General features: G+C 38.0%; 2 long non-coding RNA genes across 2 annotated transcripts; both read left to right on the plus strand.

The window, feature by feature from the left end:
* The first annotated feature begins 8211 nt into the window (after positions 1 to 8211).
* LOC140256014 (uncharacterized) lies at positions 8212 to 13812 on the plus strand. Its single transcript, XR_011904631.1, has 3 exons — positions 8212 to 8237; positions 13114 to 13182; positions 13715 to 13812. It is a non-coding gene; the product is annotated as an uncharacterized lncRNA (long non-coding RNA).
* Positions 13813 to 16910: 3098 nt separating this feature from the next.
* Positions 16911 to 22529, plus strand: LOC140255936 (uncharacterized). Its single transcript, XR_011904617.1, has 5 exons — positions 16911 to 17003; positions 21078 to 21191; positions 21298 to 21379; positions 21859 to 21931; positions 22461 to 22529. It is a non-coding gene; the product is annotated as an uncharacterized lncRNA (long non-coding RNA).
* The last annotated feature ends 5349 nt before the right edge of the window (positions 22530 to 27878 follow it).

The following is a 27878-nucleotide window of genomic DNA, read 5'->3' on the forward strand; positions in this document are numbered from 1 at the left end:
TTTGTATAATTACATAGAAAGCAAAATGCACTGGTGGAAACTCTAGTGCCAAGTTCCAAGTTAAAATCCACCCTTTTGGCTATGTTGGAAGTGCTACAAAATATACCTTGTTTGTGGGAAAGCTGACATGTTCTTTCTGTGGTTGTAATCTCTATAGATCACAGTCAGACTGAATAGATTTGATGGCTTTGTTGTGTATGGCATCACTGTAGTGGCAGAAGCTACTTTTTGCCCTTCCAGCCCTTCTCTGGCCATATTACATCTTTCCCTTCTGCCTACAGATCATTTTGCAACTAAAAGTGATGTATGGAAAATTCAAGTCCACTATGAACATTATTTGCTATAGTAGTCACATGATTTTCCACATTATTAAAAATGAGAATATTTCATACTGATTTCAAGGCATTTCCTCTGCAGGTTCAGCTATCATGCATTTTATTTCACTCTGCAGAGAATTTTGTTTGGTCTACTACAGAAATATTATCATCAAATATTAATAGTTTTTCCCTACTCACAGTCAAAATATGCTAAGTGTTTGACTGTTTTCCAACATCCTAATAAACTATTCTGAAAGGAAAGAATTACGATTGTCTTATGTGACGAAATAAGGTTACACTCAGAAATGAAGTTTTATTTCTGAAAAGCACAATGTAGTTTACACGATTAATAAAGACATTCTAGGGCTTTTGATGTACAAGTGCAATTTGTCAATCATTTTTATTTTATTTTTTTAAATACCAGAACACTTCAGATATTCTTGTACCTTCCTCAATTCAAAATCCACTTGAACTTCTGTGGGAGGCAGTTAACAATAATGAAAGCTAACTTCAGTTTGGAGTACATTGTTTTTAAATGCCACCCACAGAATTTCACGTAGATCTTAAATACTTCTCTCAAAGAAAAGACTTCTGTTTGAAAAAGGAGATGGACAGTACATCCAGTACCAAGAACCTTAATTTGCATTTACTGCAACTTCCTAAACTTGTTCTTAAAACAGAAACCAGGATTGACTTTCAGGAAGACATGGAATAACAGTCATTTTACTTATAAAGACTACAGCATAGACAAGAAGGAAGGCAACCTGCAGATTCACCTCAAATTCTGGATCTCTATATTTCACCTCAACTTCACAGCCTCTTTTTTAATTGAACGCATCTAAAGACAACAGACACAAGACACCTTTAATTTGCAGTGTAGCTGAAATTTAAACAGACCCAACTCCTCATAAATGCGCAAGCATCTTGTTTTCTGAAATGCTTCGACTCAAAAGTTGACTCCAGGAAAAAGGCAAAGATTGTGTTAAAATGAAGACGATCTATGTAAAATATTTTAGTTTAAATTCCTGAATCTTTAGGAATTGTGACCACCTGTGTTAGTACTTTGCCATTTTGAAAGAAGTAGATGGCTACATAAGATAAAGAATTACCACTAATAAAGGATGTGGTACAGCACATCCAAACCTCTTGTCAGCTACAAGAGGTAGCCAAGGAACAAATGTAACAACCTCATACCTGACTCCTGTGCTTCCAGCCACAGATTGACAATCCTCTTGACATAACTTAATTACACCCAAGAGGACATTATGCCACAGCATAAGCGAGATATTATGAGAATGCTGCATCTTTGCTGGTGGCGTTATCTGAGTCACTTTTTATGGGATTAATATTGTTTAAGTAAGCTGAAGAGAATTTCACTGCACTAGGTAGAACAGCAACAGAACAACAGGTCCAGAGGGTGAACAGTGCTGTTAGAGGCAATGGTGGATAATTATGAAATATAATTACACTTTGAGTTTCTCAGGGAAAAGAATAAGACCTCATAAACATTTTAGAGTGTTCTTGCCATTAGGAAAAAAGAACATCTCAAAGAATTTAAAACCACATGACAGCAGTTTGTTCAGTAGGAGTTTGTGATGTTGAATTCTTGGATTAGACGGGTCATTTAATGGGTCATTAGATGGGTCATATGAAAAGATTATTTAATTCATGCACTCAGTACCTGCACAAATAAAAGCAAGAAGTAGCACGGTATTGTATGTGTGCATATACGTATATGCTGTTAATTTTGGACTTAAAAATTTTTTATACAGCTCCATTATTTGGATACTGTACTTTGGATTAAAAAAAATTGGGACCCTGTAGTACTGCTGCAAGATGTGGCCTCAGCTGAACTAACATTGCGCTATTTGGAGTCATTTATGCAAAACTGTCATTCTACCTTATGTTTATCCAATTTAGGACAGGTATTATGGGGCCAGAAATGTGTGTTGGCTACAGAAACAGATGTGCTACAAAATGGGAAAATCTGTAGCTGCTTTAACTGGGATCCCTTGCGTTTTGTCAGTTCAGATCAAGGCTTTCATGCATAGCTATGCATGGTTTTTAATGAATATTTTTAAACATTATTTTGCATATATAGAAAAAGATCCAGCAGATCACAATCTTTTACAGGCAGTGACAAATTAACAATACGCTTTGTGAGGCTAAGAGAGAGTGATAAGAAGATATATCAATGTGTATATTTTTGTCTTTAGGTGTCCCCCTTAACAATAAAATAAGCTGTCAACATGTCAAGATGTGTTGGCTTCACAACAAGCAGGAAAACAAGAAACCTTGTGAAATAGCATGAGAACAGAAATGCTGTAAGAGAAAACTTTGCTTTACTGTACATTTTTCAACATTTACTTAGATCACGTATCTAAAAATAAGAATGTCTGCCTTTCCCATTAAATTAGTCTCAGCCAGACTATGTTGTCAAATACATACGTTATATAAAACCTAAAGAAAAGGATATTAAAAATAGAAGAAAGTAAATAAAACAAGAAATAGAAAGCACACAAGTGTCTTGCTTTGAAAAAAGAGGTTTGCTTTCATATACATAAATACAAATGATTCTTTTATCTTGGCATGTATGTCTTTATTTAGAGGTGTATGTACAGGAATTTCCTGAACTACAGAGGATCTGTCAGAAGAGTCTGTGGTATATATCTGAGTACTCTATGCAGCAATTTCTTCTGCAGAACAATGTGAAAGCTTGCTTATAGCAAAACACCCGTACATTTGTTTTTAACATTAAAGAAAACCAACACAATAAATTTGGCACTATCTGTAGCTCAAACAGACCACCTAAATGTGTGTGTTTACTTTTGGCTGTTCTAAGAATGTATCTGTTGAAAAATGCAGATTCAGGCCAACTGAATTATTTGTATACAATTCAAAAGATTGGCTCCTCTAAGGAAAAAAGTTTTAGGAGACATCAAAGTGTTTTATTTATTTTGTTTCGACATTTGAAAGCAAATTTGTTTCTATTTTTTACTTCCCCACTGCTTCATTTCAAAGTACTTCCTTTTAAAGAGTAAAACATGAAGATGTTTTTAAGATCCTTGTTTTGTTAGAAAAGCTAATGAAAATAGGTTTAGATTAACATGAAGCCATCCACTAGCTGTCTGGGGTGGTTTGGGCTTACCTAGCAACACAAGTATCAGTTGAGCTTATTACTTCGTAACTTCAAATGAAAGTAGGCATTGGAAGAAAATATATCCTACCTCTTGATAAGTAAAGTTCAATCAGATGTCTCGTCATATAATGTGCATGGAGGAGGTCTGTACAGAAATGCTAAAAAGTTGATCTCCATTCCTCAAAGCATAGAGTTTTGTTGTCCTTATTTTTGAAGAGCTGATATCAAATAATGCAAGTCAACTCCATGAGAACAACAGTCTGATGTCGTACAATTAAATGTTCCCTCTGACTATGTCATGGTCAGCAAGATCTGGTGCATTTTTGTGGAGAGTTCCATGAAGCTCACTAGGAAGAGCAGTACTACAAAAGGAAAGGAAGAAACAGAAGTAATAAAAGTGAAGTTTTCAGTAGTGTTTGCATTAAGACCAGCAACCAAGCTAACTGAGCTCTTTGGGAAAGGCTTGCTTCCACACTAAGTTCTCAAGACAACAATAATAAATCCTGTAAGAGATCATAACTGGATTTCCATGGCAGAATCTTCACATTCTAATATTATCCTGATTCAATTTCTCAAGTTGGTGGTACACATTTCTCGGAGGGTCTCACAAAGACCATTTTTCTTACGTACTCTGGGACTCATCAGAGGATAAGAAGAGCTCTGGTAACAGATGGCATGTTTGCAGCACTGTAATATCGGAAGGAGGATTGTGCTGGTTTTCTTCTGCAATTTGTTTAATTTTACAGGTCTGTGGGTATGCAAAATTAAATAAAACCTTTTCTTCCCTCTGCCGAATGCGTAGTTATGATTTATGTTCTAAATAACCCCCTAAACTATTCAAAGACTCAATTACAGGAATAACTGTTCAAATACATAACAAATGACAGCCTTTGTTCCAAATAGTAAATAATTTGAACAGAAGACCTGTGAAAAAATAGGAATTGCTATATTCTTGTCCTAGAAGTTGCAAAAGAAGCTTCTTACTCAACAAAAGATGTCATTTTCTGTGTTGAGAATGGTCCTGTCTGCTCAGTGTAGGGTTCCCTTTCTCTTTCTTACAGTTACTTACATGGAGTTAGGTGAAGAAAAAGATTAAATAATAGAGAACTAATTGCTGACACATTGCAGTTGTGTGTTTGAGCCCAAGAGAGGCAGAGAACTCAGCAAGCTCCAGGTTCCAGCTGCCCCATTGCACCCCAGCTCCTAGATGGGGCAGGCAGAAATGTGGCCTCCGGAAATCTGAATTTTTCCCTTCTCAGTATCTACCCAGAAAAGCTGTTGATTCAGGTTTTCTTTTCTGAAGCAAAACTCAAGCCCCTCAACTTCTAAACTTCTCTCAAAGATACACCCTGATACTATAAGTCATCCAGAATTCTATTTGGATTTAGGAAATGATTTTTGCCTGGCCTGTGCTCAAATCCTGGCAATCCACACTAGGCTTAGGGAGCATCTGCTCTGTGGAAAGTATGTCTTATTCTTACCACACAACTTATTCATCTTGGAAGGAATGCTGGAAAGAAACAGAAAACAGAAATGATTCAATCAAAATCTCCTTACAGCCACAACTCATTCCTACAATTAAAAAAAAAAAAAAAAAAAAAAAAAAAAAAAAAAAAAAAAGATTCTGATAATAACCATGTTCATGATGGAAATAGCTTTCCCACTTATTAAACTCTATATATCACAGACATCAAGAGTCGTATTATGTTAGCATACAGATGTATGTATTTGCAAAGGAAATGGCAAATTCCTAATCAAGATTCACCTGCTGCCAGACTCAACATAAGAATATACCAGTGACTGTCAACAAAATGTCAAATGAAATTATGCGACGTGCAAAGGAAGTGTAGGAAAAGATCATTTGGGAGACGTTTCTAATCATGTTAAGTACACATAGCAACACTAAAAGCCTGAATTTCAAAGGCGTGGAGGTACCTAATGAGGTTTTTGAAAATGACTTTTCAGCACTGCTGAAACACTGCAGGAAGAGCCTCACTGCACCTACACACCTTTGAAATTACCGTTTTATGTTTCTATCTTCAAATCTAAAAATACCCTTTCAAAGCTGCAGAATGAACCAGGCAGGCTCCATGCAGCAACGTCACCTCTGCATACTGGAGAGTGAAGGAGCATTTGATGGCGATGTCCTTAGACTTCAGTTATGCTTCTGACCTGGACCAGTAAGGAGCAGAACTGGCATTTGTACAAATTCATCTGTGACCCCACTTTGTGCTGGCTACTGGTGTGCTTGTTTCCTGGTCTGTATTCTTGCTGTGGTTTGGAGTTGGCCACTTAGAGCCACCATGTCATGTCACCTGGGCCCCTTCTAGGCTAGACATCTTCTAGATCTCTTCTCTGTGTTTCTAAGAATTGGAGACGGTGAGTTTTCAGTCTGGAGAACATCTGAAATACAGGGACTGAGCTGAGGAGCATTGGGACAGTGCTGGACAGAGTCAGCCAATAAAGAGAAGAAAAAAATCCTGGATTTTGCTGTACACTGAAGCAAGCCAAACCTTACCAAGCAAGCACAAGAATATTACCTATAAGTGTGGAGGACTGGGGATTGGACCAAATCGGAGAGCTAAGCTGCTGACAGCACAGATATACTTGCAATTTCAAATGATCTAATTTTTTTTCCTTTATAATTTGCTGTTCCCTTCTTGATTTTAAACAGGGAAATATATTAAAGACAAAGAGTAAACACTGCATTTGAAAAATACAATAGAAATCCATTTGCCATTTGCCATTCCCCCCTGCAGAAGCAAATGATTTACATAGTGATGCCCAGGCCTTCCTTCTCTTCCTCACGGGCAGGCTCTGAGCTGAAGAAACACAAAGAGCAGAATACAAATCACTTTCTGCTTCCATGACATCCCATGATTTCAGCTGAGAGCAATTTACTTAAGATATATTTCTCCAGCTGGGGATACACAGAACCAGTTCTCCTTATTGTCCTGGACATTTCACCCACTGCACCATTAGTTTCCTCTGAGAACAGAAGCAAATAGCACAATTTGTCCTTGCAGAAGACTGGCTGTTTTGTAAATGTGAAGAAGCTCATGGCAAATGGGTAGAATGTTAGGAGTAAATAAGAAAAATGGGGCTGCAGAAATAAATCTTTTATGATGACTTCTCTCATTCATTTATAAGGGAAAAAGTCATTGCTGTTCTTTGCCAGAGTGGAGACACAGAGAAGTTGTAAGTTCCAGAGAAGATATCTTCAGTTCATGGGTAATTTTCTACATAGACTTGAAATGTAGAGTTGAAAGAAAAATGTGAAGACACAGGCCTGCAAAACCAGCCAGCAATTTAAGAAAATTACATCAGCAAGCAGAGATGTGTGCTACAGCCACTTTAAAAATAAACTGCTTTAAGCATGTAAGTAAACAAATGAAAACATTAAATCTTATTTCACTTTTCTGAAAGCTACTGTGGGAATTGAACTGTGCATATTGTACCTCATCTTACAAAAATTTTTAACTACTTCGGATGTTTCTGATACTCCATTTGCCCATCCTTCATTTCCAGGTCTGAATTCATGCTTTGTATTGTCCAGCACTCTGGAGTTTAAGTCTTTTTAGGCAATCAGTTCCACTATGACTGCTTCAAATGATCATGGCAATGCAAAAAGCAGATTCATTAATCCATCCAAGAGAAAAGTAAGTGTTAGGCAAATACAGATTGGTCGGAAACACTGATTTCTTAAGGATTTTTGCTGATGCCAAGTAGAAGATGGTTCAGGTCACTCAGGATCACCAGTATGTCTAAACCAGTCACAGCCCAACCTTCTACCCCAGTGGTGAAGTGCTTTCCCTGCTCCCATCTGTCCGCTGCCATGCCCCCTGTCCCTGAATGTCTCATCCAAAAACCTTTTTTCATTCATTTTTCTCCTAACCTATTGGGGTAGGGGAACAAAAAGAAGCTTTCACAACCATGCGCCTGCAGAAGGCGGTCCCTCCAAAACAGTCTATTTCAATAGCTAAACTCTCTGAGCTCACTGAATAATTTCTAATTTGTTAGACCACATACATGGCGACTTCACCTCCCAAACAGAATGTTGTTTCCCAGCCTGACAAACTGATGGATCATTCTTGTTATCTGCCTCAGAGCTTCCTCATTGAATTCTAAAGAGAAGTTATAGGGGGAAATAAATTCAGAAGATGAAGCGGTTGAAATAAGAAACCTTGAGATTTAAGGCTAAATTACAACACTTCACCTTTCTCACTAACTCCAGACCAGAGGGGATGTGAGCATTAGGCAGGTGCTAAAGTGCCATGGGGCTCATGTCACAGAGTGGTGTTTAAGGTACATGAAAAATCACCAATTTCAACTTGTAAAACATTTAACCCTCATGCCAAATGCCCTACAACTACACTCCTTTCATATGCAGGAATAGACTGAATTTTAGCATAGGGGTACAACATGGCTGGCTACTTGTTGGTGAGAGAGAGCCCACCAGGATAAGCAAAACTCAAAGCTGACATCATATTTGCATGGAGAGGCCAAGGGGAAGGTAGGAGTTATGAGATATTACTGTTCAGATTCCCTCTGACTGTGGACATTGTAGTGGAAATGCTAAGCCAGGGCTTGAAGCACTGATTGAGCACCTGGTAGGAAGGCAGGGCCAACCCAAAGGAGCTCAGGTGCATTCAATGCAATGTACCTGAGTGACTGGAAGAGGTGGAGCCAGGATGCATCCCTTCCCAGATCTCATTTAAGGGTTGGCAGTGGAGGTAAGGGTGTTTTTTTGGAGATCTCCACATGCCTGAGGCCTTCTGAAGGTAAGTAGTTTGCTTTTTTTTTTTCTCCTCTTATTTCTTCACCTGTTGTTGTTTTGTGTTTTGCAACACAGCCTTGGAATTAGCATACCTTGTCAAGCCCACAGGATCCTATAGTAGTAAGGCTGCAGATTTTTTCCTATTTGTGCCAATGGACAGTGTTACAGACAATAAACTATCCCTGAATACAGATTGGCCAGTGCCAGCACTGATATCAGTCCTCAGGAGACCAATGTATCAGCTGTGAAAGCTGGGCATGGCACGTGGTGCAGCAAAGCCTGTCCTGCAGGTATGGCTCAGGGGAACTGCTGTTGGACAATTAGGAAAAGACTGTGTGGGAATGTTTGAGATTGTTCAACTGTTTACATGTGAATAAATGCTTCTTTCAAGAAGCTGCAGGCAGAGCTGTAGAGAATTAAGTCCACCTATGGAAAAAGGTTTCCCTTCCCTCTTCACAAAATATAGTCTGTAAAACTGGTGAGCAACAACAGGAATAACTCTGTGGTGTGACTGTGGCTGAAAAGCAATGCTAAGAAATTGAAAAGTATGTCAGAAGGTGTTTATAGACCGCATTAAATGTATCTGGGATATTCAGCAAAGAGAAGGATGCTGTTGGAGTGGAAAGACCATTAAGTTGTTGAAAATGGCTGTTTTAAAATTGCAGCCAACACTTGGGTGTCTTGCAAAGCCTCCACTGTGGTGAGTTTCTGCCTCAATCACTAGTTTTCATGTCTGAAATCAACCTTGCATTGTTCATTACCATGAACTTCAAAAAAACAAACACCAAAAAAAAGGAATGGTTGCTCTGCAGGTTCACTTAGTGATTAACAGCCGTAGGTTGTTAGAGTTAGGGTAGAATGGCTAGGTTGTGGTTGGACTTGTTGGTCTTTAAGGTCTTTTCCAACCTGAGCAATTCTATGATTAATACTACTTAACCGCAGTGGTACAGTAGGACACGTCTGACCTGTACTGCTGAAAGAACTGATGAGTAAATGTAATTCTTTCTTAATTACATCTCTTTGCAATGTGGAGAAATGAATGATGACTTGAAGAAATAGTAGTCAGTCAGCCAAATCACAGAGCAGTAGGAAAAAAAAATCAGATTCTTGCACCCTAAACAGAGTGAATTGTAAGAAATGTGCATTCACATTCCAAGCTGCTTCTTTTTGATAGTTTTTAATGAGGATGGAAAAAGAGAAACTTATCTGTCCTGACAACAAAAACTGCAACGAGAATACTCTCCTCATCTTTAAAATCTCCTTAGTGAGGGGAAATATGCTTCTGTCTCAGGTCCATAAAGTATTCAGCTTGTGCCAGCAGATCATGCTCCTCAAGAAATTCACACATCGATCACTCTGCCCATCAACTCCCCATTAGGAAAGCGGCTGTGCTGAATCATCGAATCACCTGGCCTGCCTTCAAGCTGCTCTGTCATGACTGCTGCTTCCCATTTGGTTTATAAAATGCATAGCTGTATTCTTCAGTAGGCAATGAGCAATTAGGAAACAAACGCTGTTCAATCACAAATAAAAGATAAGCTAGCCTGTCTAGACTACAAGATCTTAAATCCTCTGTGAAAAGCGTGTCCATTAGCAAAACCATCTCATTGTAATTTTTCCCCCATAATATTCCAAAAACCAGCTTGCTCCTGGACAAAGATGCTTGGAGCTTGCTGTTCTATCCATCCTCTTGAAGCTGCAGGGATGTCCTGGCTGTTCCAGGCTGTGCTAGGATGCTGGTACCATCCCACTGCCACTCACCTCAATGGGACTTTTTCAGCCTCCTTGCACAGAACTCCGTTAAGGAATTCTCTGTTCCCAGAGAGCATATCTATACTTAATGAACCCTGTCAGAAATGTGCCTAATGATTTTAATTCTTCATGAGCAGCATTTTTAAAGCTTTCTAGTGTTTTCTTGCTCATGTGCCTAAAATATGCCTAGGAGATAAGTGAGTGTGAAAGCATCGTGTTCTGTTCCTGGCTTGTCTACTGCATATTTCATCAAGGATGTAAAAACAAGTTCAGATTTCCTTAAGAATTGAAAAATACACTTTTTTTTCTTTTCCTCCTGAATACATCACCAACCATTATTAGTTTTTTGTAAGCAGCAAGTGATGAACATGTGGTAGTTCCAGATGATTACATCTGAGCTTATCTTCATAATGACACCATTGTTACCACTGCATACGGGTATAACAAGTTCCCCTTTCTATGTTTAAAAAAATAATGATGGTGCCATGGTGTTTTACAGTTGCAGTTCCTCTTTCTCTTCTGGTCTTTCTGCATCAAGCCCCATAGGAAGCAATCATTTCTATGCAAATGCTGTGTAATAGAAATATAACTTCTTTGTAACCTGCCTTTCCTTGGGGAGATGAATCTGCTGTCTGTTTGGCTGTGGTTTCCAAGCAAAGCACTAAGCTGCAAAATTTTATGCTATTAGTGGCCTTCTGCATCATTTACATTTTCATGTATCGCTTCTGATTTGTTCACACTTGATTAATTTTGGAGGAGCAATAATAATTTTGTTTATGCAGCAACTGAGATTTTCCAGGTTCAGTAATCTGAGGTAGCTGTTGCTAACACCACAGAGACCACGTCAGCCATGCCATCTTGTTATATGGTCTCTTAAAATACTCTAAAAGTTATGTTTAACAGAGATGACCGCTAAATGAGAGACAGTTGGTAGGAGCAGTTACTTGCAAATTCCTCCCTATCCCTTGATCTCTCTGAGAATGTGAAGGCTATAGCACCCAGTGACTATCTCTGGGTAAAGCACAAGGAAGAAGTGAGCATTGTGAGAGGTCACGGTGCACTCTCTTGAGAAGGAAGAGTCTTGATCAAGCAAATAACCTGCTCCTTCTGCACTGTGGTACAAGTGGTAGCAGGGTTGGTACTACCAGGGCCAGATCTCTCCATAGTGATCATGGCATGCAGGGAGCTCTGTCTGAGGATAGAACTACCACCAGTGATATCTGGTATATGACCCTTGCATATTTGTGCCCAGTTATGTAGGGCAAATAAATAAACAATATGAAGCTCTTCTACTTATTTTTATGTTCAGAACAAGTGTATCAATAGCTATTTCCAGTAAGCCTGCATTATTTGCTTTTAACATGCTTTACAGTAATAGTGTAGATTTGATCTTTCCTGATCTTCAAATGTTACCTTATCAAGAATGCCCCTAAGAGCTTTGCCTCTCTTAACATCAATCATCTGTGTAAAGTTTCTTGATTGCCTTTTATGTGCGTGGACCTGGAAGCAGCCTTTTCTGCAGCTGCTGCATGCCAGCAGAAAGCTGGTACCTGGGTATATTGGAGTAATGGCTCTTCAGGTGATATTCTAATCATCAGGAGGGATTAGATTTTTTTAATTCAGGGGAAACAAAATCTGCAGCAGGAGACTTTTCATGCAAGAAGCCATGGCTCCACAGTGGGCTTTGAAGGGAGAGAGAAGTGGAAGTATGGAGTAGTAATGGACCTTCTGCCTAGCAAAGGACAATCCAGAGAGAAATTGAGGCTGTGAAAGATAGTTCACAGCATAATTAATGGACTAGCTAAATTAAATAATTTCTAGTTCACTTCCTGCTATAGAAAATGGTTTAGAACATGGAATATTACATTTCCCTTAATGGTGCCTTTAATGGCCAGAAGCTACAGCTTTTGCTAGATGCACACTTTCCAAATGAGACCCAATTTGCATTCATACCAAACTGATAAGAGCAGGAACATTTATGCTCAGGACTATTGTAGTACCTTCTGTAAACAAACATGTTTTCAACCTTGTTTCCAGTGGCAGAAAATCCAGCCTCTTGAATACCTGATACAGGTAAATACAGGTTTTGTGTCAGATTAAATATAGCCATGAAAGAAGAGACTATGACAGATTCTGAGCAACAAGCTTTTTTACAATTCAAGTACCTTTGTGACAGGAAGACATGGTGAACTGTTAGCTAAAAATAAAGGAATTAAATGCTTCATCTCTTCAGAAAGTTTATGCAGTTGAACAAAATCTGCTTGAAACATAGAATTTCTTTCAAACAAGTGTTGCCAAAGGTAATTGCATGGAGATTCCTATTTTTCATAGTTTCAGATTCATTTTCATATGAAAAATGATTAACTGCACACACACAAAAGAATTTAAAAAACAACAATAAATGGTTCATGTAATAACTCAAAGATCTAAAAAAATTGTTCATATGAAATATACCAATTTTTTTTCTTTCTTTTGCTCAAAGCCTGTTGTACTTCACCTGGACCTGCTCATCTCTCATCTTACCCTTGGGGATGTTCACGAAACCACATGCAGGGCTTCAGGTTCCTGAAGCCTTTTAGCCTCTCCCAACAGGCAAATTCTTCCATTAATAACACACTCCTATCTCAAAAGATTATTGTTTTTTTTCAAACAGAAAACAAAGGCGAAAGAAAACGGTGCAAAAAGTAAATAGAAGTAATCCCTCCACTAATCAAATGGAAATAAAGCAAGACAACACAAGAGTCAGCAGCTGGGAGCCAAATTTCCATTCCTTTGTGTTTTCTTGGGTCTGTGAGGTTTTTACACTTTGTGATTACTGTTCTCTTTAGGATTTTGTTTTGCTTCTTAATGAATTTATATGCCAAAATATGACTTAGGTTGCTAAATCTGCATATTCTTCAGTCAACTTGGATATGCTGTTTTCTTGCAGCTGACTTACTAGAGACTCATATTAAGGAGAGCTGTGATCGTTGTTGGGGCTGCAGTTGGATGCATTCCCTTTTTCAAACTGGGCAGAATTGAGCCCTGATTCATTTGTGTTAGAAATGGCTGGAAGTGTGCTTTTATATCCTTGTGGGAATTTAAATACATTAGCCTAATTAAAATTGTTGTTTTATTTGTTTTGGTAGGCACTCCCTTTCATCTGCATGATAATGATTTTGCCTCATCACTTCAAGAAGTGTCTGTGGGTGGAAACAGTGAGTGATATATTCATATAATGAGGCTCTAAATGACTACAAAAGACTTTACATTGCTGTGAATCATCCATCTGCAATGCTGCATTATTCAGAAATTAATGCAACCCTATAAATGAATAATGATTTAAATGTACTTTAAAAAAAATTTTAATGCTCCAGCATTTTTTCCTTCTCTGCATAATCAGAAAATTGATTATGACTATGACTAGACCTATGTTCTTCATTTAAGTTATGTAATGATAACGTAAAAAGCATCTTGTGACAACAGTGAGAATAGAACGAGTTCCAGGAGACTAACACTGGGTTTGTAATCTGCAGAATTCCCTAGCCAAATTCAGTTGAATTCAGAGGGTATTAGCACCAAAAATCCTCCTAGAAGTCTGCAGGCTCTAACGAAAATTGAATTATTACTGAAGTTAATGAAAATGATCCAAAATAGATGAGGATGTATGTCAAATATCTCAGAATAATGTGCCCATGGAAAACGTTTTGCTTATTTGTTTTTTTTCTATTATCTTTTTTATAAACCAAGTGATGAAGGGAATCATAAAACAAGGAACCACGTGAGAAGCTGAAGTAACATGAACTAATTTCGTAAGCATTGAGTTTGAAGATGATGTCTTGTGTAAGTTACCTGATAAACAAAACAGGGTGAGTGCAACCAGAGCATTTATAACAGTCGGATATATAAAGGGGCCTCACATCTCTACAGGAATTTCTATTTTTATAAAACTAATAGCATTAGCTCTTTCTTAATTTGAGGTAAGACTGATAGAGATTCCAAAGGCGGAGAGTTACCAAATTTGTAAAGTGACACAAAAAGATGGAGCTCACTGTCATATAAAACTCCAGAAACCAATGTGACTTCACAACATTGCCCACCACAACCAGAAATGATATTTAAGCACAGTAACTCAAACTGGGCTCCCCATCCCAGCACTGCAAAGCTAACAATAGCTTACAATAATTGCAAGTGTACTGGGGGTTTTAGGAGGATGTGACCAAGAGCAAAACTGAGCACATTCATTTATATGAACACCAAGCAAACGATGTGTGAGCAGTGTCCTTAGGCACATGTTTTAAACCAGGTATTATATAAACTATAAAATGCTTTTCTGGTCAGGTCATAAAACCAATTTTTAAGAAGAAAACTATAGAAAAAAGATTTTCTTTGCAATAAAACAAGTGTTATCTACTAATTCACCAAGACTGTTGAACAAGGTTTCTTTCCTGTGCACAAATGAAAGTATGAAGGACGGACAAGTGTTTGGTGTTTTCAATGAAACTGGATACTTCAAAGAATCTTTGGCCACAGAAGAAGGGTTCAATAAAGCCATCTTCTGCTAGCATTGTTTTATGTCCTGTAAGTCCCTACTAAATTACTGTAAATTATTGATGCTGTAAAGTGCAAGAACCCTACTAAGGCTAAAGTCATTGAAGTCCCCTTTATTAAAATCTCGTAAAAAATCACTTCCACTTGAGCAGCGGAATTGAATTTGTATCAAAGATATCCTAAAATATTGCTACCTGCCTATCAGGCTACTATGACTTCCTATTTCTTAGAGCTTGATATACTCTCTAGTACATACTTTTGTTACTATCTAATTCTACCAATAGTATCTAATTCTACCAATAAACTGTGATCCCGACGTTTTTCTCTGCAGATGATTTACTAGGCTGAAAACAATATTGCCTGTCCTAATTCATCCTAGTCAGTGATTCTCTATCAAAGGACTTAATGAAGACTGGGACTGTGCTGTTAGCTCAGCCTTTGCCATGGGACGACCCTGCAATGCAAATCATTTTCAGAGGAACCCAAAGGGCTTTGCCCAACACTCACCATTTCCACACTCTCAATTACAATGTCACACAGCCCTGTTTTATGCCACAGTTAACAGCACAGACAAGCCTTTGACAATATTCAGACACACACAAAAATGATCAAAACTGTTAGCTGCAGAAAAATATTACTATTTCTGCAACGTAGTTACTTGAATGGAGTCAAATAGAATTTCTCAAGATTCCTTTCCAGGATTCTATGTTTTTCATAGGTGATAGACATGATAGAATTTCAGTTTCTTTATATATTTTCAGGAAGATATGTCTATGAATCTGTTAAAAAAATTCCCCTTTCAAGATGGAAAACATTAAATCTCAATGCTAAATATCAGCCAGCTACTGAAAAACAAGATTCTCATCTTAATGCAGGATGAGACGTTCAGTGTTTCCTCTCACAGCTGACAGAACATTTATACTAAAGAAATCAGAATGATGGTGGCCATTTTTTGATAAATTCTATTTTATTTTATAGGTGTTTTTTTTTTTCCAGATGTCACTTTATCTATTTTTTTTTTTAATTACAAGTAGTGGTTTCTCAATTCAGCTGGGAAAATGGCTATTATAGTGTGTGTAACAATGAGTCCAACTCATTCATTCCTTGCAGCTTCCTCAAGCACTGGAGTTAAAGGACACAGATTCATCATCACACAACCACCTCTCATCAGTATTTAACCTTCTGCTGCTAGGCCAGAAATTCAGCCATTGCATTTCACTCACAGAGATCTACATCACGGAAAGGCCAATTAAAAGAGGAGCAGAGAAATAATGAGGGAGGGATAAATAAAGGGATTAGCTGAATATTTAAAGTCACAGGCTCTATACGGTTTTTCTTAATCACAGATTTTTTGAAAGAAATGCAAAACATCCTTTGACTAGAAGAATGTCAGACATTAAACTTTAATTACTTCTCTGTAATTTTCTTCAAGACCCTGAAACAGAGAACTCATTGAATCCTTACTCGATGGCTTGCAAGTCTTAACTATGGATTTACTGCTATTGATTCATAATATAGTAGCCTAGGAGAAATAGACCGAGTTGATTAAAATTACCCATTCTTACTGAATTATATTGTAATGAATTTTCCTCTAGTTGAAAAAAAGGCACATTAACGCAATCTAAAGTTCTCCTACATAAAGGGTCAGGTGCAGGAAAATGGTAGAATGATTTTGAACTTAACACATGATGTCTGTTCTAATCTCAGTTGCAATTGCAAAAATGGTATTCTCCAAATTACATCAGTTGGATGTAAACAAACCCAATATATGGACTGCTGTAACTGCAATGAAACTGCAATATCCAGAATATATGTGATAAAGTACATTATTCTGATATGATTCATTTTCTAGTCAGGCTTTTATTTGGAGAGACTCTTATATTGAGCCATGGAACACGCAAGGATTTGAATTATTACATTTGAGGAAGTGTCATGTAAGTCTAGCTACAGAATTCCAAAAATATTTTTTAAAAAGGACAAGATTTTTTAACACGGATAAAAACACAGGCTGTAATGGACACACACACGTTAATTCTATTCATGTTCTTGACTGTGAGAAACTGAGTAGATTAATGTAATGCCCAGACACTGGATTTTTCCCCTTTTCCCCTGTTTTTGGTTTCCAATAATTATAATGCTTCGAGAATTTTTGAACTATTGGAGCTTAAGTTTTCTAAAACTTAGTGAGCAGTAAGTGACATTTAAAATACAATTTAGTATGTTCCTGAATTATACATACATTACTCTTACAAATGGTGTATGGGAATTGCTAAGTCATGACCTGAACCAATGATTAAGCACCTGGTGAGTGGACGCAGCCAGCCCTGGGAGCACAGGGGAAAGCAATTCACATGTGTGATTGGAAGAGGTAGAACCAGATTCTGGCCCTTCCCAAGCCTCATTTAAGGGCTGTCTGCCTCAAGAAAAGTGTCTACACTTGGTGACTTCTCCTTTTGGAGTACTTGGTAAGCCCTGATCCTTGAGATGGGTAAGTAAATCTTTCTTTTTTAGCTAGATTGTGGTCATCACTCTTTTTTGAGTCATTTATGGTTGGTTGTCTGCCATTGCCTTTCCCTACAACCAGTGAATCCACAAATAATAGTTTTTCTGTTATCCTGGGTAACCATGCAGGCAGATACATTAGTGTATTTCCTGAGATGTTCAGATTTCAGTGAGAAGCCCTTCTGATGTAAAAGCAGTTCTGCAAATACTAAACTTAATTATCTAACTAAATAGGCATCTGTGAGAAGTTATTGAAAATTATTCCTTATTAAAAATCACTTGGTTGTAGAAAAGAGCACAGTATTTAAAATAAAGAATTTTCAAACGCTGAAGCGGTGACAGGTAGGCATGGATGAAGTCTAGAGAATGAGACCCAGGGCACAATGAAAGCAAGCATTTTTGAAGTTTCACTATATGGAAATAAATGCTAGCTTTATTCCTACATAGGCATAGTCTCATAGATGAAGGTTCACCGTTCCCAAGTGGTTTGTAAAATAACAGTTCATAATAGTAAAAATGTGGTTTTGTAGTCCAGTTCCTTGATCTGACATAGCGCATTGTTCTCTGTGTTAGTCATAAGCATTTCCTTCCTAATACTGTCATCCTTCTGGTACTTTTCAGGATTGCACTGTGAGATGTCTCTGAATGGCTTCTTGTTATTCTCACTTTTCTGTAGATTATAATGAAGGATACACTCTTAAGTTTACTCTTCTAGTCTGTTTCTTTTTTCTTGTCATCAAGTTTATGGCTACCTGTGCTTTTCCCCAGTAAAACTTAGCAGTAAAAGGTAAAAAGGAAGAATTAAATTGTTCCATTTTTGCAAAAGTAGGGGTTTAGGTAAAAGAGAAAGCAGGTCTAGAACAATTTTACCCCAATAACTACTGATCCCACTAGGGAATTTCTGTAGCAACCAGCGTGTCACTGCCAAAATATTCTGCAGGAAGGGATTATAGGTATATGCAGAGATAACATAATCTTCATATGAATCAGTTAAATAGTCAATCAACCAAGGGACACAAATCCATAGGAATCCTGGCTTCATTAGTTCCACTGCTCACAGAACGACTTGGATTTTTTTTAATGGTGCTTTAATCCTGTTAGATTTCAGAGGCAAAGCAGTTATGAGATTGAACTAGAATCTATTCCTTTTTATGCATCATTAAACAACTCCAAAGTGAATTAATTATATCTGATCAACCCACAGAAGGCAATGAGGCCATGAAAGGTGCAAGTTAGGAGTTGCAAAACATTTATTACTGATGACAGGGCACCAGAAAGAAAACTCTTTGACTTTCAGATCCAAGTGTGAGCTAAAGATCTAAGCATGAGTTAGCAGGGCTGGTTTTACTGAAGTAACTCTTTCAATCCAATAACTGGCTACATTTTTGTGTTCTTTAACTGCTGTTTAAATTCTATTTAATATTAATTTCATCTGGATGCGGTTCTGGACAGCCTGGTCTGGTGGTTGGCGACCCTGCACATAGCAGGGGGGTTGAAACTGGATGATCACTGCGGTCCTTTTCAGCCCAGGCCATTCTAAGATCTGTAGATCTTAACATAAAAGAAAAAAAATAAATAAAATACAGCTGTTACTGGATTTAGTTTAACTGATCTGGAATGTGTATTGGCACAGTGCAGGGTTCATTGACTATTCAGGCTTTTTCCTGAAACAGAAAATTGAATTTTTTTCTCCCTTAGGCTAGGAGTTTTATTGTGCATGCTGGTGGAAAAAAGTGTAAATGATGTTTAGTGGTTATGGTCTATGTGCTCACAGGTCCTCTTCTTACAAAGGGGAACAAAAAAACCGACCATCCTTAATTGGTTAATCTTGTATAAATGACGAAGCTGTACTATTTCTGTAGTTGCCTAAGCAGGTGCTAATGACAAGACATTTCGGTATTTCTGGGGGAATCAATAGTTTTAAAGTAGAAATTGTGGTTTTCTGCCAAAATTAATGAATCTGCTGCTCTAGAGGTCGGGATGTCATCTGCAGTGTAGTCTGTGAAATAAATGATCTCTCAGTGCATTTGTTGAGTTACGGAGTTGGTCTAGAGCAAACATTAGGCAGACTAAGTGAGCAAGAGGTTAAAAAGTATAGAGAGGAATACAAGGCAACAAATATCCAACTTAGAGCAGAGCTAAAAAACAAAACAAAAAACAAACAAACAAACAAAAAACAAAACAAAACAAAAAAAACAACCAAAAAAAGAGGCAATAAGTGTTTGCTGTGACAAGATAATGTGACAAAGTATGTCAGATCTCAAGTGGTGTTTTTTTTTTCTGTAACCAGCTCATTAAAAAAGGGATAAGGGTAATGGGAACAGCTCATGTCCCATGCTGCCCCTTATCTCATGTTGAACCGACCCAACAAACCCTCCAGGCCCTCTCCACTCCTGGATTTCATTTCCTCCCTGTTGGCCAGCACAATTATCCTGCTTCCAACACCTGAGCCGCCCCCAGTGGTGTTGGTTACAAGAATGTGGTGCATCCAGCATGGGCTGGATGGCAGCTTCTGCTCTGTGCAGGGACTATCACTTAGGTACAGCCTGGAGTTAAATTCCCCTGGCTTCGTAATGGAGTTAATATGGAACAAAGGAAAGAGGAACCAAAACTGGGACTGCATGACACAATATGTGAAGGTTTTGTGTCTGAGCTCTACGTATTATTTTCCCATGAACTACTGTTAAAATAGAAGGTTTAATGTATCTTACTGCAGTGTTTCCAGAGTCAGTGCCTACTCTAACTGGGATTCTAAATGCATACCTCCATTCTTCCAACGTTCTGTAAATAAAAAGTTCCCTTGTCTCTAGGCATGTTTTCCCAGGGTTTCACAGCTCTAATTATTATGAACAATATCTTTGTGGTGTCCTGCTAAATCTCTCAAAAATATAACAAAACAACAACAACAAAAAAATCTATTTTGAAAGCTTCTTTGAACTTCATAAGTCAATGATTCCTTATGTAACTGCAATAAAAACCTCTGGGAAAGAACCTATTATGAGCACAGTGTCAGCAATTTTAGCTTATTGCAGATGGCTTGCTCCCCTTTCCACATAACTATTTAATGAATTTAAACTAAGGATTGTATAATTTCATAGCCAATAGCAGCCATGAGCTTTTACTGGGAGGTTTTTTTAAGCTGAGATTACAGATCTAGTTAGTAATGGAATTTAATGAAGAAAATAATTCCTAAATGCAATTGGCTTCTGCTACATCAGCACAGAGCACATCCTCCAGATGCTGCTGCTGGGAACCTCCAGCACCTTGGCACGTGGTGGATGCTGACTGCTGCTATCCAAAAACTGGATCTTTTTTATTGGTGTGGGTTTTATTTTATTTTATTTTTTAAATATCTTGTCCATTTTGTAGCCAGTTATCCTTACCCTTCAAGACAGCTCCTGTAGGCAGGACACTCAGTCCTCCCTTCTGCCCTTCACTCAGCTCTGATAGAACCATTAGCACTCCCCTGTAGAACAGCAGTTGGCAACAAAACTATTTATATTTCTATGCTGTGCCCATTTGCTGGTCAAAGTGTAATTGCACTAAGAACTGTAAACAGAATAAAAATAAAACTATGCAACACTCCACCTTCCTCTCTTTCTCCCCCTCCACCTTACAGCAATCTCATTTGTAGGACAATAAAAAAGACACAACGAAAGAACCCAAGTGAGGACAGAGTACAAAAATGCACGCTTCTTTACTCACGTTACAATACCTCCGTGGGCTTTAGTATCAGTAAGAAGAGAACAAGGTCTTTTTACAGTGTGAATTGCAGCCCTCTCCCTTTCAAAACAGTTTTTATAAGCAACAGCAGCAGTGAAAGATACAGAAGGATTGAAGTTTTGATGTAACATTTCAGCTTTCCTTTTTCGGCGTGACTTCTAACTGGGACCATTTCTGTATTAAAATTGCTGTCCGAGTTGTTAAAGATTTCATGTCTGATGCAAAGCATAAACTTACTACTTATATCAATGCTGGAAATGTCATGTGCTTCTGTTTTATTGTTTGTTTTTTTGTTTTTGTTTTGTTTTTTGTTTGTTTTGTTGTTTTTTTTTTACAGTTTTGACATTTGTGGACTTGAAGGATGGAAACAGAATCAGAGAAATGCTCAGGTTGGAAAAGATCTGAAGATCATCATCTAGTCCAACTGCAAAGATTCTTAGAGGAAGATCTGGTTTGTAGCCTACAGTGACATTACACTGAATAAAGGACCTTTTGCTCAAGCAAAGTGATTAACACCAGATTCACCTATCATCTACTGGCACATCTTCCCATAACAGCTATGCAGCAGGCCAAAAATACTGTGACATTTGTAGCGTCAGTGTTGGCACTTTCCAAATAATACCAGAAAGCAATTAACAGGTATGATCTCCAGTGGGCACAGAGAGAACAGATTTAACAAAGTACTGAATTTTTCATTTGGCTAGAATCTAAACCAAAAACCTGAGCACTGCTGCACTGGATGGGCTCTGAGAAGCAGCAGGAGACTCCACGCCATCCCCCAGCACACTCCTGTTTTCAGGAAATTCCATGCAATCAGGAAGGGATTTCAGAGGGGACAAAGGAATGAGTAGTGCCAGGTTTGAGCACCTATGGCTGCAAGTCAGAAAAGGAGATTAAAGCAGAGTGGTTGCTACATGCCAGCTGCTCAGTGGTCTAAAAAGAACTGCTCCTCTGAGCAGCACGGCTACTTCCCTATGTACGATGGCTTTCTGGATCCTGGAACATGTGCTCGCAGTATGAAAAGGAAAAAATTATCTGTATTAGTCATAGGTAGCTGAGTGCCATCTGTTACCCAGCCTGAAAGTGAACATTCACCTCAAACTCTTTCATGATTACAGGTCGCCTTCTGGAGGAGGTGCTACTGGGGTAAAGCCACGCTACAGAAATTGAGAGTTTTGTCATCTCCTTTTGGTAAGCTCTATTTGTGCTAAGTATTACAGTTGCCTCTTAATGTTTTAATTATGTCGACTTTTGCTCCTTATTGGGGAAATCACAGTATGTTTCCAAAAAAGAAACAACAGAAAAGCATTTTTCTAGGAAAAAAAAAAAATAATGGAAAAATTAATGTCCGAAGCAAGAACTGTTTGATATCTGCTTTCTTTGTTCTTAGGTTTATGCAAGTTGTATCTAAAAGTTACAGGCCTGGAGAATCTGGTGACTACCCTAAAAATACTCTGATTACAGTGAATCATAGTGTAGCAAGGAAATATTATCTTTTATTGTCTGGTATCTCCCAAATGCCCCCATACACCACTAATTGCCCATTACTTATCAAAAGAGCACATACTTAACACCTTATTACAGCTACTGCCTAATTCAACTGTTGTCTCTTTGTGACCCAAGTACTAGAACTTAGCCTCCAAATAAAGTGAAGTTATTAATAGATAATTTGTAAATGTGACTACTACAACAATAAAAGCATCATTTTTCTCATCTCTAGGCTATGCTATGCAGTAACATCAGAACGAAATGGTCAAATTCCAGTAATTTTGTTAACAGAAAACTGACAGCAAACAAACTCATAAACATTAACATTTTAATGACTTGCGTTCTGCAAATGATTTCTAAACACCATGATGACAACTAGATAGAGCACACAAGAGAGATTCCTTCAGCATCAGCGTTATTAGCCTCAAATATTGCTGCAGTAAGTCAACAAGTTTTCATCATCAGATCTGTAATTAAGAAGTAAGAAAACATCGGTTCACCTAGGAACTGCTTTGAAACTGAAAGCCTTGTTTTGAATCAGAATTCAACAGGAAACCCATCTTACCCAACAACTTGGTTTGTCTGTTTTTCTGTTTGTTTGTTTCTTTTATATCCATAGTCCTCCCACAGTGGAGAAATAGACTAACTTGAGCTAAAAGTGTCTGCATATTTGTATGATATTACCCTGAAAAAAACACTAAGGACTACCAGGTATAGGATGAAACAAGAAACTAATATATGTATTTCTTGGCAGATTTTCAGCATTCTTGTGTTTAAGACATTGACCTACTTTCCAGATTTTTTCAGCTCTATCTAGTAATCCTTAAACTGAAAGAAACTTATGGTTCAGAATGAGAAATTCACTTTGGTAGAATAGATTCCTAAATAGCAGGCAAGATTACAACACATTTCTCATAGTTAATTTTCACACTCTTGTAACTTACTTCAGTTTCTACAGTCACAGCAGCATTTAGTAGTAGACTCATTACCAGGAAAATTCTCTCAGATCTCTCAGTTGTTTTTATCTGTGATATCTTTTATGCTCTTGATTAATAAGAACCTTGGAACTTTAAAAAAACAAAAATTCATTTAGGGATTTCTACTTAAAAAGAGAACTTGGTAAACATAAGATGAGGACCACACAGCTGTACGAGAAAAGTGGAGAGGGAGAACTAATTATGCCAAGTTTCACTAATGAACTGATCTGTCTAAACGGCTTCCACCACTCAGACTTTTTTCCCCCTATTTTTAACATATCTATTTGAGCACATTACCATTTTCTGTGTGTGTGCATGTTACATTATGCCAAGATTTGTTTTATTACATAGGAAAATGTCTCCTGGGATACAGGTGCAAGAATTCAGGCATGAGGACGTGAGAGAAACCACCATATTCTTTGCAATAGTTAGTGTTAAAAAAAAAAAAAAAAAAAAAAAAAAAAGTTTGGAAAGATGATATAGCACATATTAATGATCACTGTTAAGAATTATGCCTATGTAGAAAATTGGGATGATGTGACACTTAAACTCTATCTGCATCACTGCAGCCATAATGTGTTTCTCAGGTGAAGGGGTGGCTGAGTGCCCAGTTCTGCAACATTGCTTTCATAATATTAAAAACTTAGCTGCAGACATTATTGATTATTCCAGAGCCAGCCCAAGTCTCCCACCGTGCTCTGGTGCCTTCTTTTCCCCTCTACCCCATTGCCTCTCAGGGCATGGATGAGATACTCTAACAAAACCTCAGTGAGAAAAATGAGTGGGTTGAATAAAAGCAGAATCATGCTGAAAAGGAATCTAAGAATATCACCCGTGCCCAAAGACTCATGAAAATACATGAAGGATTTCCCTTGATATACATTCAGACACAGATTGTGTTTACCTCTCTGGGATATGGAGCTGATTATTCATCATCAGTATCTCATCAGAAACAGAAGTTTCACTTTCCACCCGTACGTAATGAAAATGATATGATCACATCAGCATATTTTATTATTATTGTTACATCAAATCATCATCCCTAGGTACATATAAACACTCTTTTTTTCCACTGAAATGGCACGCTTGGTGGCCTCTTTATGAAATAATGAAAACAAAAGTGTTCGCAAAGATTTGCGTCAAAAAGTATTCATCCATCCAAGGAATAGAATCGAGCAGCATCTCTGCACGCTTGTAATAAAATCTGCACGACTGTCTTGATAGTACTAAGTCCCTTATTAAGTAAAAGGAACCTAGCATCATTAAATAGAAGCAGCCTGATGCGCGATGAGAGATCATGCTCTCCTTCTGTTCAATCCTCATAGAGACAGAGGAACACAATTTTACAGAATGTCAAATAAAAGATCATACTGTCCCACATAAAACCTAGAAAAGCCCATGGGACTGTCACCTTCGAACATAAATCAGTAAATTTGTAGCATTTCACACTGCACATCCTCGCACTCCTAATAGCAACAGAAGCTTTAAAAGGAGAACTGCAGCTCTTTTAAGTTGACAAGGTTCATGCCTAAAACCTTCCATTGCACTGGCACCAGATCTCCAGTCCTGGAGAAGCTTGAAGTAAGAATAGCAGAGCTGTATTGATGCAAAGCTACAACTAATGAGAGGCTTAGGACAAGGGATTAAAAGTACATTTGAGAAGTTCATCAAGGAACTAAAATTCATAAATCTCTTGAATCCAATAATAGCAGAAAATCAGACAGGTACAGCTGCCCCAGTGAGCACGTCTGCCTCTTTAGACAACCCTCAAAGAGATCCCAACAACTCATTCTCCTGAACCATCTCACCAATTAGAATAACTGAGTTAAAATTCCAAGAAAACCATTGGGAATTAAATTAGCTTTGTCACTGCATCCACCCTTGGGGATGTTTGTCCAACTCTGACAGTCTCCAGAGAAGTAGCATCTTTAACTGATGTCTATCAACTACTTCTGTGTATTTCAATCCACGTTAAAAGCCCTTCTTCCCAATACCCAGTCAAAATATTCTTTCTTGGAAATTCTTCACCCTACTGTATTGTTACATATTCTTACAAATACCCTTCGTGCATTTGACAGCTGTTCTGCATCATCCTTAAGACGTCGCAGCCACTGTAAAGTGCATTAACAACAAAAGCTCTTCTTCTATCAAACACCAAGCAGCCCTTCCTTTCCATGAACGTATGCATGAATTCACATGCACGCATACAGACCTGAGACTGAGAGTGAAACAAATCTTGTTTTACGATGCAAAATCTGAGAATAACATTTCACATTTAACAACACAAGTCACAGAACTGGGGAAAGCAAAACTCGGGAAATGCTCATGAAATTCTGTCATTTGAAAGCTGCCTATAAAGAACACACAGACACATTTCTGAGAAGATTTGCTATTTGGACAGAAGCACTGACTGGATGATCTGTTGGGTTGGGTTTTTTGTTTATTTGTTGTATTTGTTTTTTTTTTCCATAATATATTTTAATTACTTTTTTTTTTTTTTTGTATCCATATTCATTATTACACCATCTGTCATCTTAATAACGAAAATAAATAAGTCAATCTTAAATTCTAAGACTGTAACACTTAAACTGAGAACTTAGAAATGTTATTCGCACATCAAGTGATAAAAACTTTTCCCATCTCCAGCTATTTAGATTTCCTGAGAGTGACAGCTAATGACATTTGACTGAACCTGCAAGGAACAGAATGAGGAGCAGTTTGGATTGATAGACAGGTCTTTTTGCCACCCATTTATCTGAATCTTGGGTGTCATAAATATGTCAATATATCACCCAATGCCATAAATAAAATCCATTTGATTTTGGAAGAGAATGGTTTTCAGTCCTGTTGCTAAATGTACTTATTCCATTCTTTGTTTCCCTCTCTTAATCAGTTTCCAGTCCATGCAAGTCCATTATGTCCTACTCTGTGATTACTCTTAGCTTCCTTAATAGCCTCTCGAGTTTTATAAAACCCAAAATAAATTATATCTGTTGCTTCTCAGTTATCTGTTATTTTGTTGACATGCTGGAGGAAAGGCAGTTTCCCTTTTGGGAGCAGAGCTGTTTTTCCCCTTATAAAACCACTCTCACTGTAATTCTATAGCTATTTTTTTTCAACTAATGTACCAATACTGAAGTGAGAACCACTGGCTTGTAATTCCAGCACCCATCCCTAGCATGGATTCTGCAGATGGAGAACATAGATTTTTCCTGCTGGTTGTCCAGATTTTAAGAACGAGCAAGTTTGGGAAACTCATTCCTAAGCTTCCAAAGAACCCCTGAGGAAGAGTTGCCTTCACTTCAAGGAATGCACACCAGCATTGCTCTCCATCGTATTTACTGTTTGAATCTCTCGGTGCAGCACAGAGCACGTGCACCAGGGCTGCGTTCCCAGGAAAAAATGTGATTACCACAAAATGATGCAGAACAGATTATTTGCATCTTTAATCAATATTTTAAATGCTAAACAACACATCTTGAGCACTGATACATGCTGTTTACTGCTTTATCCCTTGTGGAGCATAATTATATTTTATATACATGAAAGCAATTTCATTTGTTTGTATCAAGAGATACACTTGTGTAATATTAAAAATAATAATAATGTGCACAATGATCCAGACAGGATTTAAATGTTTTTAACAACTCTGTATTAAATAACACAGCTTTTTATTATTTTAGCAGATGATCTGCATTCAGATTAGAACAGAAAGTCAGGAGTGGGCTGTTACTCCATTCTTCCTCCTTTACAACTGTTCTTTTCAGCACGTGAAATAAATGCAATTAAGGAAGTATTTCTCTCCAGTTTAAGCCTTCATTTCTCTCCTGTTTTCTTAGTGCAAAGGCAAGGAAATCAGACACCAGGGATATCTGCCTTCTACATGTTGTCCTCATAGAAGTCCACTGCCATTCTGAGCCACAGGTATTCTGTGACAGACAGGAAAAAAAGTAACTCATGAACAACTATAGCAGCATCACTTGTTCAACAAACAGCCTCTTTGCAGCCCTGCTCCCAGGCCAGCCCTGTACAATGTTAGGATACATTTCTTCTCTGAAAGCGAGTGGTCAGGCATTGGCACAAGCTGCCTGGGGAGCAGGGAAGTCATCATCCATGCAGATATTTCAGAACCATGGAGATGAGGCACTGAGGGATCTGGGTAGTGGGCATGGGGGGATGGGTTGGGGTTGGACTGGACAGCCTTGATGGTTTTTTCCAACCTTAGTGATTCTGTGTTTCTGTGAACTGAAGTGAGGTAGTGTAGTGGAAATACTAAGTCAGGACTTAGAGCAGTGATTGAGCACCTGGTGGGAAGGCAGGACCAACCCAGGGGAGCTCAGGTGCATGCAGTGTACCTGAGTGACTTTAAGGGGTGGAGCCCAGATGCACACACCTCACCCCACCCCCTTCCCAGACCTCATTTAAGGGTTGGCAGTAGAGATGGAAGTATCTCATTTGGAAATTCCTGTGTAACTGAGAACCTTGCAGGACTTCCTAAAGGTAAGCAGTTTCATTCTCTTATTTCTGTACCTACTGCTATTGCATCTAAGTGGATCTTCACTTGCTGCAGCTGAAGGCCTTGTTCCATTGTCATCTTGTTATGCTTTCTATCATGTTACAGGTAGTCACTGCTTCCCTTCTCTCCTGTGCTGGAGTCAGGTAGTGAAAGCCAA

The sequence above is a fragment of the Excalfactoria chinensis genome, chromosome 9 (assembly GCF_039878825.1).
Source record: "Excalfactoria chinensis isolate bCotChi1 chromosome 9, bCotChi1.hap2, whole genome shotgun sequence".
NCBI classification, from domain to species: Eukaryota; Metazoa; Chordata; class Aves; order Galliformes; family Phasianidae; genus Excalfactoria; species Excalfactoria chinensis.